This window comes from Notothenia rossii (assembly GCF_949606895.1).
Source record: "Notothenia rossii genome assembly, chromosome: 9".
NCBI classification, from domain to species: Eukaryota; Metazoa; Chordata; class Actinopteri; order Perciformes; family Nototheniidae; genus Notothenia; species Notothenia rossii.
The window spans coordinates 4592160-4613001 of record NC_136907.1 but is presented as its reverse complement, the minus strand read 5'-3'; the positions used below and the strand labels follow the sequence as shown (position 1 = coordinate 4613001).

The window sequence follows — 20842 nt, the reverse complement described above, 5'->3', positions numbered from 1 at the left end:
CATTTTCATGATCGCTTTTTTCGTTTATACATTTTAAGAATGGCGTTATCTTTTTTGAGAATGAGTTCTTATTTTATTTAATGTATTTGGGTCTACAACAGATGATACAAATGTTTGTGTCAGTAAATGTGTGGGCTACTAACAGAGGCGGGGGTGTTTGTGAAAACAACGGGGACAGAGCTGGCTGCTGTCAGACGATCAGCTGTGCAGCGTCATCACAAACGGACGTCGCTTCACGTGATGCTCCGGAAGAAAGGACGTCCCATTGCTCTTAAAACTCATTTCCCTGCTTCTCGTGGTTTCCATGCGTCTCTCCATGCTTCCCTGGTGGGAGGGACTAAACGCAGGGAAACTACGCAAGTGAGGGATGCAAGGATTCCATTTAATCGACCTGAGAAGGACCCATGAACTACATGTTGCTAAATCCACCGCAGAGAATAAACAGAAGGGCAACCATGGCAACCAGGCTTGGGGTCTTCTTCGCTGCTTTTGGTGTATTTTGTGGCAGAAGTACAGCGCCACTTACAGGCCTGGCATATGTACTACAGCGTCTCCAGCGGGTTGAGCGGTCTCGTGTGAAGGGACACGTTTATTGAGCCATATCCGTGTGAACGGAAGTCTTTTTTGATATCGAATCCGGTTCGTTTTCGTTTGCGTTTGCGTTCCCGTGTAAATGGGGCCTAAATTACATGGTTTAGGACTATTCCATCTAGATTCATCCCCTATAGCCATATGTTCTTAGATATCCCCTTATTACATATTGGGGCCTCAGGCAACACAAAACAACATGACTTACTTAACAAAACTATGATCTGATGGCTCTTTGATGTAGGGCAGGGTTCCCCAATTATATTTACCAAAGGGCCAATTTTTTTCAAGCATGACAAGCTAAGGGCCAAAATACTATGTGTCACTAAAAGTTGTTTTACACTATGTGCAGATGTTACCTCTATTATAATTGTTGTAGTAGTGGCAGTAGTAATTAAACAAACCCTGTGTTGAGAGTAAAGGAAAAATGCATCCTTGAAACAAAATTAGACCGAAATCAAACATTTATTAACAATAATAATAAATAAATGCTTTAACAAATACAAATGATTTTGCTGTGGTCTGATGGGGCATAACAATAAAACAAAAATAAAAAACAACAGAGTGAACTCTGATCAAATAGTCAGACAGGTCCACATCCAATTCAGCAAACACTGTAACTCTCTCTCTCTCTCTCTCTCTCTCTCTCTCTCTCTCTCTCTCTCACACACACACACACACACACACACACACACTGGGAAAGACAGGAAGACAGAGAGAGAGTTTCAGTTAGTTACTTTTATAATGTCGTACCAAATTCACCACATTATCAGTTTTAACATTTTTAAATATGTGTACCAAATAATATCAGGCTGTAAATAACAAATAGCATTGTTTTTTTTTTACTTTATTTTTAATATATTATTTTAATGTTGTATTCAATTTAACCAGTTTGTGGGCTGTTGTTAAAAGCCCTGCATTATCCAAGGTTTTTTATCTATCATATTAATAATTTGTTTTTAATTACGCTGCGTAGCATTTTATTTAGGAAATGAATGTACATATAAAATATAACTATAAAATGGTTATTTTTGTCTTAATAATTATTATACCACAATAGAATTGACAAATTGCAAAAATAAATTGATGTTGTTCACTCACCAATCAGTGAGAGAAGTGAGAGCGGCGGGATGAGGCAACCTGTCTGATGTTGGGCTTGTATTCTGTTGTGGCAATCCTGAGGCACTGTCCAAGATGTGCACTGGAGAGTCTGTTCCTGTCCTGGCTTTTGATAGCATTCATTGAAGAAAATCCTGATTCGCAGATGTATGTTGAGGGGAACATTGTGAGTAGGAACATAGCAATAGCTCTGGTGTTTTTGAAACGAGCTTGGGGAACCATGTTGATCCAAAAGTCACACACTGGTGCATCCTCCTTGTGTTGAGCTTTCAGCAACTCAGAGCTTCCCATCTCTAAGACCTCCATCTGAAGAGCTCCCTCTTCTATGGAAGGCACCAGCCTTTTGGCCTCTCCAGTCCACTGCCCGTCTGCTGACACAGAGAACGGCTGTCTGAGGAAGAGGAGGATGTCACGTGAGATTTTAGGGGAGCTTTCAAATCGCTCCTTGAAGTTTTCTGCCAGTTTTGACACAAAATCCTTCATTACTGGATCTTCCGGCATTTCATTCTTCTCGCAGTGCTCACGCAGACGTGGAAAGTGCAGCTTCCTCCCATGAATATCTCTCTCCAAAAGGTGCAGCTTTGACCGAAAAGCTTCAACCGCCTTGTACATCTCAGCAACAGTGTGGTTCTTGCCTTGCAGCTGCAGGTTAAGGTGATTTAGATGAGACATGATGTCACAGAAAAAATGAACATCTGCTATCACCTTGGTGTCAGTTAAAAAGCTCAAAAACTCATGGGCTTTTTGGCCCTGCAGGCTTGATAAGAACGACACCAGTTCATCACGCAGGTCGCACACCCTCTCCAACACACGGCCCTTGCTCAGCCAGCGAACATCGATGTGTAGTAAGAGATCCTTGTGTTCAGAGGACATTTCCTCTAGCAACGATCTAAAAAGGCGATGCTGCAGACTAGAGCTCTCACGCACAAAGTTAACCAGTCTCGTCACAGTATCCATCGTTTCTTTCATTTTTCCACACAGTTTTGCGCACAACACTGATTTGTGAATGATGCAGTGAAATGTCAGAAGCGCCGGGTTAACGGCGGAAAGCCTGCTTACCAAGCCTTTGTGCTTTCCAACCATCGACGGAGCCCCGTCGGTTACAACAGAGACGATTTGACTCACATTCAAACCATTCTTTTCGAAGAACTGTGTCAGCTCGTGGAAGATTATTTCCCCGGTTGTGTGCCCGGGCAGAGTAAGCAAACACAGCAGCTCTTCCCGGAATATCTTCCCATCAAAATATCGTACGAACACAGACAGCTGTTCCATGTCGGTTCGGTCACAGGAGGAGTCTATGGCTAAGGATATAGCCTCTGTTTTCTTCAAATCCGTGAGTAGACTGGAAAAACACTCCTCCGCTAAAACCTCTACTCTTCTGGTTGCCGTGTTAGCCGACAGCGGCACCTGCTTTAATAGCTCTACAACCTTTTTTTGTTGTTTTTCATCATGATTTAAAACTTCATGAGCCATGTCTATCGCACACCGTTTAATTAACTCAGCATCAGCAAACGGCTTCTTGGCTCTAGCAAGCGTCCAAGAGACGTGCAATGAGGCAGCTGTTGCGCTCTCTTGTGCCGATGTTGTTTTCGACATTGTGGAAACAGAGTGCTTGTATGATGCAAGCAAACCTGCTATCTTTTGTGTGCGCTGGTCGGATTTCTCTGGATAGTTAGCATTAAAACTGGCAGCATGAATAGAGGTGAAGTGCCGCTTCAGGTTGTCTGATTTGATTACAGCTACATTCTGCATGCAAATCAAACAAGTCGGTTTAGCATTGACGTGGTCCGGTAAAAAAAAACAATACTTCTCAGTCCAGTCAGTTTTGAACTGACGGTTCTCCTGGTCTACCTTCCTCTTCTTTGCGAATTCCATCCTGGGTTTGAGTTATCCACGGCCCGTTAGTGTCATGTTGGTCAATCGCTGGGTTGGGATGACAGGCGGCTAGCTGGCGAGCTATTGTTTATATGTGTTTGCCGCTATTCCAGGTGGTGACGAGTAAGTCAAGCGCGCGAAGCACGTCTTGCATATGCACGCGATAAGGTCATGGGTCAGGTTTACGAGTGTCGACGGAGGTCAACATAAAGCGAAACCGCGGACATTTTATTTTATGTTTTTATGTTATAACAAGTGAATGCCAGTAGATCAGCGCGGGCCATGCTATTGCCTCTCGCGGGCCGGATCTGGCCCGCGGGCCGCTAATTGGGGTTGGCTGATGTAGGGTAAGTAAAAGTACCCTACAAAGTTATTGGATTTAGTTTGGTAAACAAGAAGATGTGTAGGTGATGTTGCACTTAATAGGATTTAGTTTATACTGTTTGACAGTCTATTAAAGAGCAGATATTGTGAAAATGTGCGCCTTCAATATAAAGTTAACCCTATGAATACTTATAATATTCCTCACAGTGTATGTGGCTTTCTACTTAACTAGACAATACACGTTTAAATTAATTAGTAAGTGGAAATAAAGGGCTCTAAACCATTCAATAAGGATGAAGAAATAGCCCATAGACTCTCTTGTTAACATTTAATTAAATCCTTCACCTTGACAAGCCAACTGTCTAAAGAGCAAGGAGTATTTGATAATTAACTTTTTTAATGAAGGCTATACACTTAAGGTAAAATGAGTGTTGCTGAAATAATCTATTCTTTATGCCATAGGACGAATTTAGAGTCCTATGGCATAAAGAATAAATGATGTCATTTAGGTGATAATGTTCTTCATCCTGTAGGGGCTGTTTTTACCCTATGGGAAAGAAACCATATGATATGTTGTCTTATTGAGGGCTTTACCTTGTCAAGTGAGCTTTGGTTTATTTCCCCACTGACATTCATCCCATCGAGCAAATCCCTTCTGGTGCTAAAGGAGGAAAACTGTGGCTTATTTGAATCAAACGCATTACATCAAACAGTTTCAATTAAGCGCTGGGTGTGAGCACAAATGGAGGAGCTACAAGCAATGATGACTATCTTAGCATCTGTCAATCAAATAGAAAGTATTACCAGTTAATGGCTATTTACTCATTATGTGAAATGATTCTATTTAGATAAGTTTATTTTAATGAAATATCACTTGGTGTTCCAGAAACATGTTTTTCTGCTGATAGATGAAGACAAATGTTTCCATTGTGCAGCAGAACAGTAGCTTTTAGTTTCCTTCAGTCTCTTTTTCCTATATTTGGTGGACATGTTTTGCAATAGGATCGAAACAGTCAGTAATGGTAGCTATTTTTTTTCTTTGCTTTTATCCATTTGATCCATCCAAATGTTGAAAAAGTATTTACAAAAATCACTATACGTACAGAATAGTAATTTCTTTACAACACAAGATAACACTTTCATGCAATCTTACCAGACATATCATGAAAATAAGACACAGTTCGAGTTCTGGAAAGGCATATTATTGCGCTAGATGTTACTGTTTACCTGCAATTTAAAAAAATAGAATTGAACGGTCATTAATGGTATACGTTTAACAGCTGTTAATTTTTAAAAGCACACTATCTTCTAGGTGAAAGCCAATCAAACTAATCATCTATTTTTCACTTTCTTGATAACCTCCAAGTGTTTACATGGGAGGATAGAAGCATCGATGAAGCGCCGACCTGAATAATATATAAATACATAAATTATAAATAAGATAGCCCAAGAGCTCCAGCGTTCCTGCAGGTCCTTTAAAAAGGAACATAGGAAATACATCTAAATTCTCACTAAGTCTTCGCACTAGCAGAGCTCTCAAGTCTCACGCATTTCACTCCATTCACACGTTCACACGCCACACCTTGTATTTCTCACGCAGATATTTCTTTCCATGCTACCGCCCACCAAGTTGCGCCGCAAACTAGGCTTGTTTGAGACGCGTGCACTCCACTAGCACCCCTCCCCCCCCCCCCCCCCCCCGTAGACATTCGCGATACAGAGGGCTTCATACTCTAGGGATGTGCATCTCCATCACTGAGGCCGATGCGATGCGCATCTCGATACGTTACCACGATACGATACATTAACGATACCTTTGAAACACCAGGCGATGCGATGCGATACGATTCACCCCTGTTGCGATACAGTTCGATACGATTTGATTCAACATTATGCGATTCGGGGCGATACGATGCGATTCAACACGATGCAAAAATTATGATACTTCAATATGGTACGACAGAGGATTTTTGTTTTATTCCTTATATGCAGCAAATCATACATTAACAAAAAAGTGCTTTACATATTTGGTACTGCACATCCCATCATGCCGTTTATTTTTTTACCTTTAAAAGCTCTCCAGAGTACAATTGTATAACACCTCACAGTTAAACAATGTAAGGATGCATTGCTCATGATTAACAATGTGCAAATAACAGCTACCATAGAGCAATGCCCATACAGCTGCCAGCCTGATGTGCTTAACACTCAGAGGCTAACTCACCAGTGAGCAGAAAGCAGTGGTTTCTATCTGAACAATAAAGAAAACAAATAACCTTTCACAAACAGGTATTTCATAACTGCTTACAGTAAGGAAGACATTTAAATTATTATTGGCCGTCACAGGCTGCTGTAAGCTAAACACCTCTCTCTGACAGAACACCTCACTGAGTGATTTAACTCATATGTCTCACTTTCAGGTTTCTCTTTTCAGCCGCAGACCCCATGTCGCCTCTTTATGTGCGTCGCTAAGTTCCTCGTACTACTTGTGTACTTTAAAGCGGCTCGGCATCGTTAACAATTTGCGAGTGATTTTTCAAGTTGACCGTCTGTAGTAATAGTGCCGCGCACATATACCATCAGGACGTTACTGATGGGGTGCGGCTGCGGAGTGATACTGTGTGTATGCAAGTCCGCATCTAGGACGGATCTATGTATCATGGCTGTAGACCTGTTAAGTAATAAAGATACCTCATACAAAGGTCTACGGATACCTTATTACTCTCCATGACCTGCGGTCAACTATATAGCATAAATGACTATTACACCGTCTTTCTTGAACAATCCGAAGTGTTGCCAAACGTTTGATTTGTAGGTATTTTTCGCTGCGCTGTGTTTCTCTTTCTCCTCAACTTCTGTGTGTGTTGATAACTGAGACTCTCGTTCTCCGTAGTGGCGAAGCAAATATCAAAGATCGTCTCTGCTGAACGTTGACAAGATAAGGGGATTTTATATGAATGAATCGGTTTTTTACCGATGCAAAGACGCTACGCAATCGATGCATCGCGAGTTCAACCCAAACTGTAGCCGATGTGCACTCTTTCAACCGGTGCACTCGCATCTTGAACGTTTATGCCGGTGCACCGATGCGAATCGGTGAATCTTAACATCTCTATCATACTCCACTAGCAACCCCCCCCACCCCCCCCCCCCGTTGACATTCGCGGTACAGAGGGCTTCATGGGAACTTTGAGGGGAGCCAGAAGTTGGAGTACCGAACACCGCTGCCAAAATCTCACTCTGAACTCTGTTCAAAACATGAGAGCCCTGCACTAGTTACAATGACACATTGTTTTCAACCCTTTAAAGTAACCATACTGTGAAGCAATAGTCAGTAAAGCACTAAATTAAAGCACGGCTAATTTAGTTGCTTAAAAGCTGATGAGAATAGTCACGATTATAATAGTCACACAAAATGAACCCTGTCAATTTGACAAAGCTCATCTGTCTAGTAAATGGTGTTAAATTGAGCAGCCCAAGATTTCAGCGTCAGCCATGTACTTTTGTCCAGCGAGTTATTACGTCTTAACTATAACTTTTACCTTGCTAACGTCCCTCCATCCGTAGCTTCAGTATCTCCACAGGATGCTCAGAGCAGAAAGTGAATCAGGCCTCATCCATTGCCATGGCTCACAGGATGTTAATAAGTCCATTTAGCCCCTTGAAATGGGCTTTAATTGATTTAAGAGGGAGAACATGCATGTGGACAGAAATAGCTCAGAGCTAACAGCACTTCCTGTACACTTGGCTGTGGAGGACTCGGGATGTGTGTGTGTTCAAACACAGGAGGGGGTTTCTCTTCACGTACTGTAGTTGCCCTTGGTGACATTTTATTGAATTGTACAGAATGACTCAGTTTTCCTGATATCACAGGCGGTAGGATACTCAATAATGTCACTACTTTTCAGGCCACAAGGTAAATGGCAGTTCCTTTGTGTCTTATTTGACAGGGTGGATGTTGGTGTGAGGCAGATGAGTCATACTGCACTTCCTTGGCTTGCTTAGATACAGTATTCGAGCCAAATTGACGTCAATACAGTGATTTCTGGACAGATCTCTCACTTAAAGCTTGCTCATCCTAGAAAAAGTGGAGACAATGAGAGGGCAGAGTCAATAATTAATTGAACAGATTAGTGAGTTAGCCAATTTCTGTAATGACAGTATAGTGCCTCATTAACATGAATATGCCGATACAGATCAAGGCACAGATCTTCTCTTTGCCACTCAGTGTCATTGTGTCAGACACAGGAGAGTTGGTGCAGAATATTAACCAGAAACATAAAGTCAGCAGGACCTTTAATATATAAAGGAAATGTTATGCTAGTTTTTCAGGTTCATATTTGTATTTAGTGTCTCTACTGTGACATATTTTCATGTTAACAAGAGAGTCGATGGGCTATTTCTCCTGCTACCTTCATCTTTATTCAATGGTTTAGAGCCCTGTATTTCCACTTACTAATTAATTGAAAATGTGATTGTCAACTGAAGTAGTTAAGAAAGCCAGATACTTCATACTCGATAGCACTATGTGTATGTGTATATGTGTGAGTATGTAGGTGTGTTTATGTATGTGTGCATATATCAGTGTATGTGTGTGTATGTATATGTGTGTATATGTATATATGTCAATCAACAGGTAAAGCAGATTAACAATAATAATAATAATAATAATAATGAATAATAATGATAATTATTGCAGATTATAGATTATAAATAAATCATTTAGGGACAAGGGGGTGAGATTAAATAAGTTATACTTCTTCTCACTCCTTTTCGAACAACACTAGATGTGGGACTGTTTATGTTGCTAATGCTGTTGTTGTTGTTGTTGTTGTTGTTGTAAATGTCATTTTTTGTTTTGATTTCTGTTACATGACTATGCACTGCAACATTTGTTTTGTTTTGTAATTATTTATTTTACAAATGTATCAATCAATCACTCTCAGGAATATTATAAGTATCCATAGGGTCAACTTTATATTAAACGGGCACATTTGCTGTCGTCCACTGGGACATGTCTCCATGCTTTAATGTTCAAAAAGCTCTTTATTTTTCTCATACTGTCTGTGCTGCAGCACCTCTTTTCACCCTCTGTCTGAAACCAGAGCCCAGTCTGCTCTGATTGGTTAGCTGGCCGGCTCTGTTGTGATTGGTCAACCACTTAGAGATGTCCCACCCCTTAGCCTATCAAGTACAATGTGTTGGAGCGCTAGCCAATAGAATCGCGAGTGTTTGATAGTGTGTGGTAAGACACTAGGGCTGCTCAATTAATCGTATTTTAATCGCAATTACGGTTATGGCTCGCAACGATTACGAAAACAACGTAATCCAAATAAAACGATTCTTTAAATTATTATTATTACTTGTTTTTTATTTATTTTTTTATTACTTTTTTTCTTATCGGTCTTTCAGTTGAATTATACTTAAAGTTCAGGGTAATCAACTGTTCAAAATATATTGTTAAAAAAAATGTTCTCCAATAAATTGATGTTTTCAAAGTAAATGGATAATCGTTTTTAATAATCGTGATATCAATTATTGACCCAAATAATCGAGATTATGATTTTTGCCATAATCGAGCAGCCCTATAAGAAACTCCCTTTGGAGGGAACATAGGGATTTTAGCCTTTTTCAGACCATTGACGTGCACAAAAACATATATAACACACTAAAAGGGAACCCCCCCAAAAGAAGAATAATAGGGCCTCTTTAAAACTGATAAAGGAAAAATTCATGAAACTACATATTGTTATCATTATGTCCTACAAACAGCCGTGAGATCATTTCAAAAAGCTATGCAGTACTTGTGTGTTGTGTATAGAGATGCTTGGCTGAATTAACTACAAAGATATTAATGAGTTATTCGATTGACATAACATGAGTACTCTGAAAACAGTAAAAGTGTGAACGTTTTGAAGCGAATCCACTTCAGCTCACAATAACCGTGTATTACTGTAGACAATTTCAGACTCCACAAAGTAACACCTTGCCACCATCTCAATCTTCTCTCGCTTCACTTCCTTAGAAAACAGCATTACAGTCGCCTAAAATCAGGTGAAATGACAAAGTTTCTTGCCGTTGTGCTTCAGTTCTACCGCAGGCCTCCTTATAGCACGTTATGCCTCACAACGTCACCGTACAACCATGAAATGATCCACAGAAGTTCTCCCCGCAGGAGGCCCGTCTGTAAGGAAAGATGCAGGCCTCCCTCATCTGCTGACGTTCCAGTAACTCGGCTTCACAAGTGTGGAAAAATAACAGGTCAATTTACAACCCTACAACTCTCTCTGAAAAACAACCGCTGTGTTTTGTAGTCACTCTGAATCTCACGAGTCTAAGAAACACAATTTCAACTGCTGACAGGAGCTCAGTGACAGCTTTCAATAAGTGGTTTCCCTCACACCCGACTTTACGTCTGAATTTTGACATCTCCTTGGGTTCAGATGCAGTAGTTCTTATTGTCCGCTGCTTGTCTATCAACTAGAGTCTGTTTGGACTCAGGAGAAATACATGCGTCAATAAAACATGAACCCTGTACCTGCAACTGCTAAAAAATGTATCTGTTTCTGTGCGCTCTGTAGCAGGCAGAAGGCTCTATGGTGGTTCCAATGCACTGTTATAGCATTATCATTTGCAATAGGGATGTCCCGATCACCTTTTTTTGCTCCCGATCCGATTCCGATCATTTGATTTTGACAATTTGCCGATACCGATTTTTCCCGATCCGATCTTTATGCAATGCATTAAGAGAAAAAAAAGCATTCAAGTTGTCCCTTAAGGATATTTTTTTATTTAAACATGGATATAGCTTCACAGCAGCATTGGATCAGTTCAGTTGTGCAGCATCAAAACAAAATAAAGCTTATCAGTACTCGTTAGCTTACTGCTACAATTAGACACTGCGCCCTGCCCACTCCGTTGCCAGATTTGAGAGAAATAAGCAACCAGGTCTATGAAAACAAGCCCCAAAGAAGCAACACATACATGATGTTGTCTAATTTGAAACCAAAACTAAGGCCTCAGGATGACTTTAAGACTTGAACATGGTCATTTTTGTTTTGTAACATTGAATAAAAAAATTAAAAAAGTATTTAAATTTTTTCTTTTTTTAAATCCCGATCCCCGATTTTTTTCTCCCGATTCCGATCTTTTTAAAATCACGTGATCGGCTCCGATCCCCGATCACGTGATCGGATCGGGAGATCTCTAATTTGCAATGTACGATGCTTTATGAGACTGATCCACCGTGTTCAGCAATTTAAACGCGACATGCACAATGACGATGTTTCTTAAGCGATACCAATAACTGCCTGATTATCATGGCCAGTAGAAATAGGTTAATTAATACCAGGTTTTTTCATTTTATGTGTGGGAGAGAAACTCCCTTTGGAGGGAACACAGGAATTGTAGACTTTGCAGACCATGTACATGCACAAAAACCTAAATAACACAAAAAAGGACATCGAAAACCCTAAAAACGACTTCTTTAAAACACATTATTTTCCATCGTGCATCATGACAGCTAGCTTTCGACTCCATATTCTAGGGGTGATGTTCAAAACTACTAGAAATAATATAGATTTTCAACACAATCAGAAACTTTTTGTTTTTTAACACATCCTGACTCCTATGGATTCATCCCCTGGGGACAAAAAACATCCGTACAAAACATCAAGTCAATCCATCAAATATTGGTTGAGATTTGTGGTCGCCCCAACAAATGATATCGCCACGCCTACAAAAACATTATCTTCTAAGATGCATTTCAAATCAGTAGCATATTATCTTTTTTGCCAGGGTTCTCTGCTGTTTGCTGGATATCGGGGGAGGAATTGCAGTGACAGAACGGAAGCAAAAAAATAGATTTGTTTATACTTGAGAGAGATTATAAAAAACATCCAATCCTTCGTGATCAGCAGGCAGCACACATTTGAAAATGATGTTCTGTCAAATGTGCCGGTATATTGTTTCCACTAGTCTTGATAAATTGCTGATTTTCTTTTTCCTTACGAGTGTAGTCGTATCTCTCCCCATCAGCCCACACATAATAAAGTGAATAGCAGCGTGAAGACTCTTTTTCTGAGGACAGAAACCTCCCTTTCCAGGAAAAAATGCTCTTATCAGTGAATCAGACGCTGTCTCACTATTCAATTGAAGATCTAAGGCCTGTTTATTCAGAGCCGCCTCCACAACAACCTACCTTTACACTCCACTGTTTCATTCTTCAGCAGACTGCCCTTTCATTGGACGCTGCGCCCACACACTCGTGTAGGAGCACACAACAACACACACACACACACACACACAAACAAAGGCTTGGTTTCTTAGAGACGTGATTGCTCTTTTCTATTCATTAGCCTTGTTTGTATGGTGCTAAAAAAGGCTTCATAAAACAAATTGTCTTCATTTGTAATCCCTGCATTACAGTGAAAGGAAAACATCTGAATAATACTTTATTTCTATTGTTCTACTTGTCACATTTTGGCTTTAAGTATTGATGATATGTCCAACAGGCTGCTGTGTCAAGGCCGGAGCAAAAATCTATTGTGGTTCTTTCTTTATCTTTCTTATTTCTGCTGCTGTCGAGTCTCAGACTAAAGCATTCAGTGTTCCTGCCTTTTGTTTAAATAATGTATCGTTAAGTTCATGCAGCATCGGCATAAAGGAAAAGTTTAGGTTTTAGGGAAACATGCATATTGGTTTTCTTTATGATAGTGAGAAGAGAAGATGGATATCAGCCTCATGTCTGTTTAAAGCTGTAGTATGGATGTGGTTAGCCTAGCTTAGCATAACGACAGGAAGCAGCTAGCCTGGGTCTTTGTAAAGATCATAAAGAAAGAAAGGAATTAATTGTTTTTCTAAAAATATTCAACCTCTAGATTTGGGCAATGATGGTGTGAATGTGTGAATGTGTGTGTGTGTGTGTGTGTGTGTGTGTGTGTGTGTGTGTGTGTGTGTGTGTGTGTGTGTGTGTGTGTGTGTGTGTGTGTGTGTGTGTGTGTGTGTGTGTGTGTGTGTGTGTGTGTGTGTGTGGATTTGCATTGTTTCTCCCGAGCTGCTTCCTCTCCTAATGCTAAGCTAAGCTATCCATGTCAATGTTACCTCACCTCACTCTCAGAAAGAAAGCACCGTACTTCCCAAACTATTCCTCTAACAGGGGATGGCATCCATTTGTATCATTTCACATTTCACATATGTTATGTATTGTCGCTGTCAGTGTACGTGTTGGGGAGATCTACCCACCATTCGAAGGTGTTGTGTGATGAAACGTCAGCTTTATCAAGAAACTGTGTAAATGTTTGTGGGCAGAAACACCTGCTGAAGTGATGCTAACACATACATGCCATTACATGTTGTTTCTGCTTCTGCTTGTTTTGTTTGTTGTCTTCTTTCTTTTGCATGATTGCTTTAACTTTCTTTTTCTCCTCCACCTTTTACTCTCTTGCATGCTCTCATCGTCTCTGTGTGTTGCTGCTTTTGTGTGCTGGAAAAAAAACAGCTTCCTATCCCCAGATACAAGAAGGTAAGCCTTGGAGATAAGTCCAAATCCCAACCAGTCCCTGCAAATCAATACTTCCCTCTTATCCTGATAGAAACCAGCAGCAACTCTCCGTAACCTCCCCTGAGCTCCTAATGTCTCCTGTGAAGAAATGTGTTTTAACCCAATAGTCGAACTCTTATCTTGCTACATAGTACTGTAAATTGCAAATAATTACTGACAAGGACAAGTCGAGTCATTAAAAGCAAAAGCTATAATAACAACAATTGACAGAAGCGTTCAGAGGAATGTATTGATTCACTGAACTGAACTCAAAGGTCAACGAATTTACCGATTCATTAAAGGGAAACTCCATCCACACATAGATGCTGCTACACGCCATGACTCAGAGTCTGCAAGGTTTTTAATTAGTTCTGCTAATTTATATTTTTGTTGACACCTCTTTCCCTGAATCAATGCCCTATATTCTGCTTAGAAAGAAAGTCATTGGTGTAATTTATCAGACTGTTATGGGAATCTCTCTGAGTCACCTTTCAAATTGCATTTCGATGCTTTATATAAATCGGTAGTAAATACAAAATGAAAAAAATGATAATAAAAGGTGATTTGGAGAGGTATACAATTGCACCTTTGCCACATGAAGGTGCTTAAAGGTCCCATGTCATGGCCAATTCGACTGATCATAATTCCATTTTTGAGGTCTACTAGAATAGATTTAAATTGTGCAATGTTCCAAACTCACATTGGTTCCTCATACAGCATCTCTGTATAGTGTGTGTATTCACTCTCTGTCCTACACGGCTTGTTGGAGCTCCTGCCCCCCCCCCCCTCCCTATGAGCCCACTGTGCTCTGATTGGGCGGGACGTTGCGAGGCTCGTTGCTGGCTTCCGGGTCGGCGATACAGCGAGAACAAGCTAAACTCATCCTGAGCACACAAACACTCACAGCCGAAGTAAAAACAATAAGTGTGTCTTGATATTGAGTATGAAAAAGGTTTCTAACGCTGTGAGAATGGGTCTGAGGAGAGCCTTTCTCCACCATCCCAACTCGTCTATTACCAGCGTTCAGGGAGCTCTATGCAAGTCAATGGGGAGTCCCACCTGTCATACCTCATTCACACCAACGCAACTCCGGTTCAAGCTCCGTGCTAGAGCTTTTCAGGTTCAGAACCGGTTCTTCGGTTTAGCTCCGGCTCTTTTCACAAGGACCAGAGTCCGACTGGTGCTGCGTCATGACGTAACCGTTTGCGTGCCTGCTTCATAAAGCCAAACCGCGCGGAAACCCCTCACAGCTGACACCGACAACAACAACAATGGCCGATTGTGCTCCAGCTTCCTCTGTACCTCTTCAGAAGACCAGATTCCCAGTAGGTAGCTGGTCTCTTCAGTGGACCACTGCTGCTTGTTAAGTTTCTCCATCGTTGTGCACAAACTGGATAAGACGCCGGCTTTGTGTTGTTGTGTTCAGGAGTTGATCCCGCCCCTGCCCCTGCCCCCGCCTCGACGTAAGCGTGACGTATGCGGTGCTTTTGCTCTGGCCGGGCAATTTCTTTGGTGCTCGAAATGAACCGGATTCCGGAGCTAAGAGGCTGCTCCGCTGCGGTGTGAACAGGAAAACCCGGTGCTTTTCAAGCTCCATCTCCGAACCGGCCCTGAAACAACGTTGGTGTGAATGAGGTATTAGTTAGCCAAGGGGTCCTGCTGTGTGAGGTGCTCCGTGGATTGGTCCATTTGGGCCAATCCGGTCATTTGTTGTTGATTTGGGTGTTGACACGTCTCAGAAACCAGGAAGCAAACAATGGAAAAAGAGAAATGTCCAACGAGGCGTTCTGGGGCAGCATAGACAGGTCTTCTCTGTGTCAGAGTTTTACTCGCTACGGGGTGTACTTTGAGGGTTTGTGACTCTGCAGACCGTTTACATGCAGAAAAACCTTCATAACACACAAGGGGACGGGTGATAACCAGAAAAGCATGACATGGGCTCTTTAAACCGCCTTAAATCTGCATTTGCAATAAAAGTTGGTCTTTGCAGGTTTTAATGCAATTTTGTTCCAGTAGTTAGCACCACAAGGGCTCCCTCGACAAACAGCCAATGGGATTTCTCCATTGGATTTTGGGAATAACAGAAAAATTGTCTCTGTGGCAAACCCATGTTTATAATACTTAAACATTTTGTTCAGCAGGATAATCTCCATATATTAACACCACTTTAGAGTTTTTGGAGAGTAAATGCAAAGTAAAAAGCTAACGTTAGGCTATAAAGGAACTACATGACGGTCACATGACATCGCCTCACCACTAAGCTAAAGACAGCTAATGCTAATGCGTATGTGCATAAAAAAATACAAAAAAGGTTCATAGGAGGCATGTCACAACAGTAATAGATTAATACAAAAGCCTTGCAATCAACATAAGTAGACAAACATCCAAAAGGCAGCACTAATTAACCCTTAATATCCGTATTAACTTTAGGACCTTTGCCAAATAGAAAAGGCACAAAAACTTCCCTGCATCTTTTGTGCTATGACAGTATTTCTTTTTTTATATATCCCAAGAGAAATTGTTGTTTAGCCGTTAGGAAAGAGTGGCTATACCAATACATATCAATGAGGTGCCTGTCTTTACACAAAGCAAGTAGAAACAAATTTAAAAAAACAAAAAGAATACTGTAGGTAAATACAAAAGCAATGAAATCAATATAAGTAAACAAACATGAGGCTAAAAATGTTTGTCTGGTGGCAAGAAACGACCAAACCTGGGCAAAGATATTCTCGCTCCTGAGGAAAACTGCATTAAACAGAGCCCTTCATATCTGTATGTAGTTAAGGACCTTTGCCAAATAAGAAGGCACAAACACTGCCCTCCATCCGTTTCGCAATTACAATATTTATTTTGTATATACCCCAAGGGAAATTGTTGTTTAGCAATTAGAGTAAAAACACAGGTAAGAGTGGCTAGAGTTAAGTGTCTTTGCACAAAGCTAGTTGTGGGAGTGAATTCAAAAACCAAAAAGAACACTGTACAAAAGCCATGCAATCAATATAAGTAAACACATGTGACACTAAAAACCCTTGCAATTCCAATATTTCTGTGTTTTTAGGGTAAAAACACACGAGGCTGTGGCGCAGTGGATTAGTGCGTTGGTGTTCGGATCAGGGGGTCACAGGTTCAAACCCCACTGCAGTCAGCATGTCGTTGTGTCCCTGAGACACTTCACCCCAAATTGCTCCTGTGGGGATTGCCCACAGTATTGAGTATGTAAGTCTCTTTGGATAAAAGTGACATGTGATGTAATGAATGCGACATAAATATATATACTGTATAGGACATAAAATAGTGCAAGAGAATGTTTTGAGATGTGCAAGTAAATAGAAATTGTGCAAGAAGACTGGAAAATGCCCTAATGTGTCTTCTATGTTTTGCTGCTTCACTGTGAGATCAAATGTAACCTGAGTTACCTGTCTTTACACAAAGCAAGTAGAGGTGATTTAAAAAAAGAATACTGTAGGTTAATAAAAAAGCCATGAAATCAAAATAAGTTAAGAAACACGACACTAAAAACCTTTGTCTGGTGACAAGAAATGACCAAACCTGGGCAAAAAATTGACTTGCTCTTGAAGAAAACAGAATGTGTCTTGTGTGTTGCTGCTTCACTGTGAGATTAAACATAATCGTAAGATACAATGTGATACCCATGCATGTAATAATCATGAAGGAAAGTTGCAATGAGAAGCCCTTCTTAAACGTGACTTTAGTTTAACCCCCCGGAGATAAAAATCAGCCTGTCTACTGTCTGCTTTTCCACCACGAAATCAATGACACGTTACCGTTGACATGACTGACTTTGAAACTAACGTTTCCCAGCGTGACCCCTCCACCACCTCTCCTCTTCCTCCTCCTGCTCCTTAAGCCTATCCATCATCAGCGTTGACGTTCATTGGTGATGAATGGGCCCCATCTGTCTCTTCTCCATATTGCCTACTTCCATCCCCTGACCCCGAACACCTTAACCCCTGCTGAAACCTTGCGGTGAGTCAGATCCCTGAACAGCAGATCAATGCCACGCCTCATCCATCCTGCTATCTGCTGTTATTGATGCTCCTCCACCCGCCTGTTGCTGGCCAGTCAGATATGGAAATGAAACGCATGCCCTCGCTGACGAAAAAGCCCTGATAACGGAAACTAAGCACCCACGTGGGACGAATAAAATAGAAAACACACATCGACATAAACGGCTTTCCCTGAATCAATGCCCTATGTTCTGCTTAGAAACAAAGCCATGGTGTCATTTATCAGAATGTTATTGGAATCTCTGTGAGTCGCCTTTGAAATTAAATAAATAATACAAACATAGTCAATATAATACCTTGCTTTATAACTTGTTATTGTTCATTTGTAAATTCAACATGTATATTTTCTTCTTTCTCGTTTATTTCTTCTCTTTTAATTTGTGTTGTACTTTTTATTGCTGCTGCAACACAAAAATGTCCCAAATTGGGATCAATAAAGTTCTATCTTATCTTTTTCCTTATGGCATGATAAATTAATAAAATAAATAAAATAAAATAAATAAAATAAATAAAATAAATAAAATAAATAAAATAAATTAAAATAAATAAAATAAAATAAATAAATAAAATAAATAAAATAAATTAAAATAAATAAAATAAATAAAATAAATAAAATAAATAAAATAAATAAAATAAATAAAATAAATAAAATAAATAAAATAAATAAATACATTAAAATAAATAAAATAAATAAAATAAATAAAATAAATAAAATAAATAAAATAAATAAAATAAATAAAATAAATAAAATAAATAAAATAAAATTAATTAATTAATTAATACATAAAATGAATAAAATAAATAAATAAAATTATTATTATTGCAATAGAGTGCCACAGTGAAGCATCCTAAAACCCGGAAGTAAACTCCTTCCGGTTCCTTCGACAAAAACCAATGCAATTTCTCCATAGGGTTTTGGAAAATAGCTGGAAATAAGGTCTGTGGTTGAAACACATTTAAGAGACGGATCACGTTTTGTTCAGCCGGATAATATCCACTACTACTTTTATAATTTTATAATCATAAATCTATCGATCAAAGATCTATAGATTAGATTTATGATTAGAAAAAATTATAAAAGTAGGGTAGACATGTGGATATTATCCGGCTGAACAAAACGTGATCCGTCTCTTCAATGTGTTTCAACCACAGACCTTATTTCCAGCTATTTTCCAAAACCCTAAGGAGAAATTGCATTGGTTTTTGTCAAAGGAACCGGAAGTGATAAAATGCTAACTTACTTCTGGGTTTTAGGACGCGTCACTGTGGCACTCTATTGGATGCTTTATATAAATCGGTAGTAAATACAACATTTAAAAATGATAATAAAAGGTGATTTGGAGAGGTATATCATTGCACCTTTGCCAAATAAAGGTACTTAAACTGCCCTAATTTGCAATTGCAATCAAATGCGGCAATTTTGTGCCGGAAGTTAACGTCACAAGAGCTACTTCAACAAATAGCTAATGGGATTTCTCCATTGGGTTAAGGGTATCGCTGACAAAAAAAGCCTGCCAGTGGAAACTAAGCACCCACCTGGGACGAATAAATTAGGGAACACACGTCACCAAACGATGTCTTCTTAGGCTTCTTGTAATAAATTCACTTTATGGATTCCCTTCAAATAGCGGTTAGCATACGCTTTGGGATTCAAGGCATGTTTCTGTGTCTGGTGTTATTTATACTCAATGAAAAAAACATGAGTCTGTATTTTGACATGGATGGATAAACTGGAAGAATTCAATACATACATAAAATATGCTTTAAGAATACAAATATGCACCCTTATGAAATATGAGTTGCTTATGTACGATAGCTGTGCAGTGCATGAACCTTAAAGCTGCTTATGAATTCATGTATTTTTTTTCTCATGCATTGGTGCTCCTTAAAAAAAAATGTCAAGCAAGGAAAATTCATGAAGTGTGGTTCTTATTTTTCTACTTTAAGACATTAATTATATCATTTCTGATTATAATGTACTAGAACTGCAGCAGTTAGTCGAATAGACTCTTGACAGGAAACATTTTGATAATATTTAGTATTTTTTTTAATGCAGATAAAGCCAGCCTGTCTTCAGATGTCCTGCTTTTCCGTTGTATATCATTCTTGTTTAATTCTCCTCTGAATAAGGTAAGATTTAGCCAAAAACCTTCATGTTATGCGATTTTAGTGAGGCACGTATACAGTCAGAGACAAATATTTGTACCTAACCAAACAAAATGATTTGAACGAGTTAATATTCCTCCAACATAACGAAAATGATATAACAATCATCATATAGTGGTTTATATTATCTGCATTCAATTAAAACTTCTAGGATATAGAGAAGGTCTCTTGAAGTAAAGTTAATAAAGCTGAATGCTCGCAGCAGTATTTCAATGTGACTTCAGCAGAACTAAACTTCAATACTTTATGCGGTTTGGATTCATTAAAACGTCTATGATATAGTATTTGTTATATCAAGTTAAAGCTGTGGTCCCTGCAGTATCTGACACTCTCAGTTCATCACGATGTTCTTCAGACCAGCTCAAAAAACCGGACACCACTCCAGCCAAATCCCCACTTCCTCTGAAAAGATATCAACGGAGCTCAACTTAATTTCACAGCATTTAGGCTGTTATGAGTGTGTGTGTGTGTGTGTGTGTGTGTGTGTGTGTGTGTGTGTGTGTGTGTGTGTGTGTGTGTGTGTGTGTGTGTGTGTGTGTGTGTGTGTGTGTGTGTGTGTGTGTGTGTGAGATGGGAGGTGTGTGTGGATACACTGATGCCCGTTACCCATCTGCCCTTTTTGCAGTGGTCATTTTTTCTCCAAGCCCTTGGTAATTATGATCAGCCGAGTATTCACCGTGTGCTCTCGCAATCAGCAGCGTGACGCAGATGTCTGTTCACACGTAATGTTCCTCCACTTAAATGATAGCTCAGGTGTTTGCTGAAGGCAACAATAGAGGTAAATGAAGACGGCACATTAACCTCTCCAATCAGCTCTCATGGTGTCGACTCGGTGGCTGCGTTGCGTGGAAAGCAGTCAAAAAAGTACGGCTAAACATCAGCAGGAAATCGAGGAGGAGCATGTAATGAAATGGAAATCAATAAACATGGAGTTGTTGCTTTTTAAAAGGGCCCTATTAAACTGTGTCTCTACTTTAAGAGTCCTCTCCTGCTGATGTTCAGGTGTATATCAGTATGTAGTGTCTCTACTTTAAAGAGTCCTCTCCTGCTGATGTTCAGGTGTATATCAGTATGTAGTGTCTCTACTTTAAAGAGTCCTCTCCTGCTGATTTCCAGGTGTATATCAGTATGTAGTGTCTCTACTTTAAAGAGTCCTCTCCTGCTGATGTTCAGGTGTATATCAGTATGTAGTGTCTCTACT

General features: G+C 39.8%; 1 protein-coding gene across 1 annotated transcript in view; it reads left to right on the top strand.

The window, feature by feature from the left end:
* Positions 1–20842, top strand: part of doc2b (double C2-like domains, beta) — a 177112-nt gene that overhangs the window by 106911 nt on the left and 49359 nt on the right. The window lies entirely within an intron of this gene.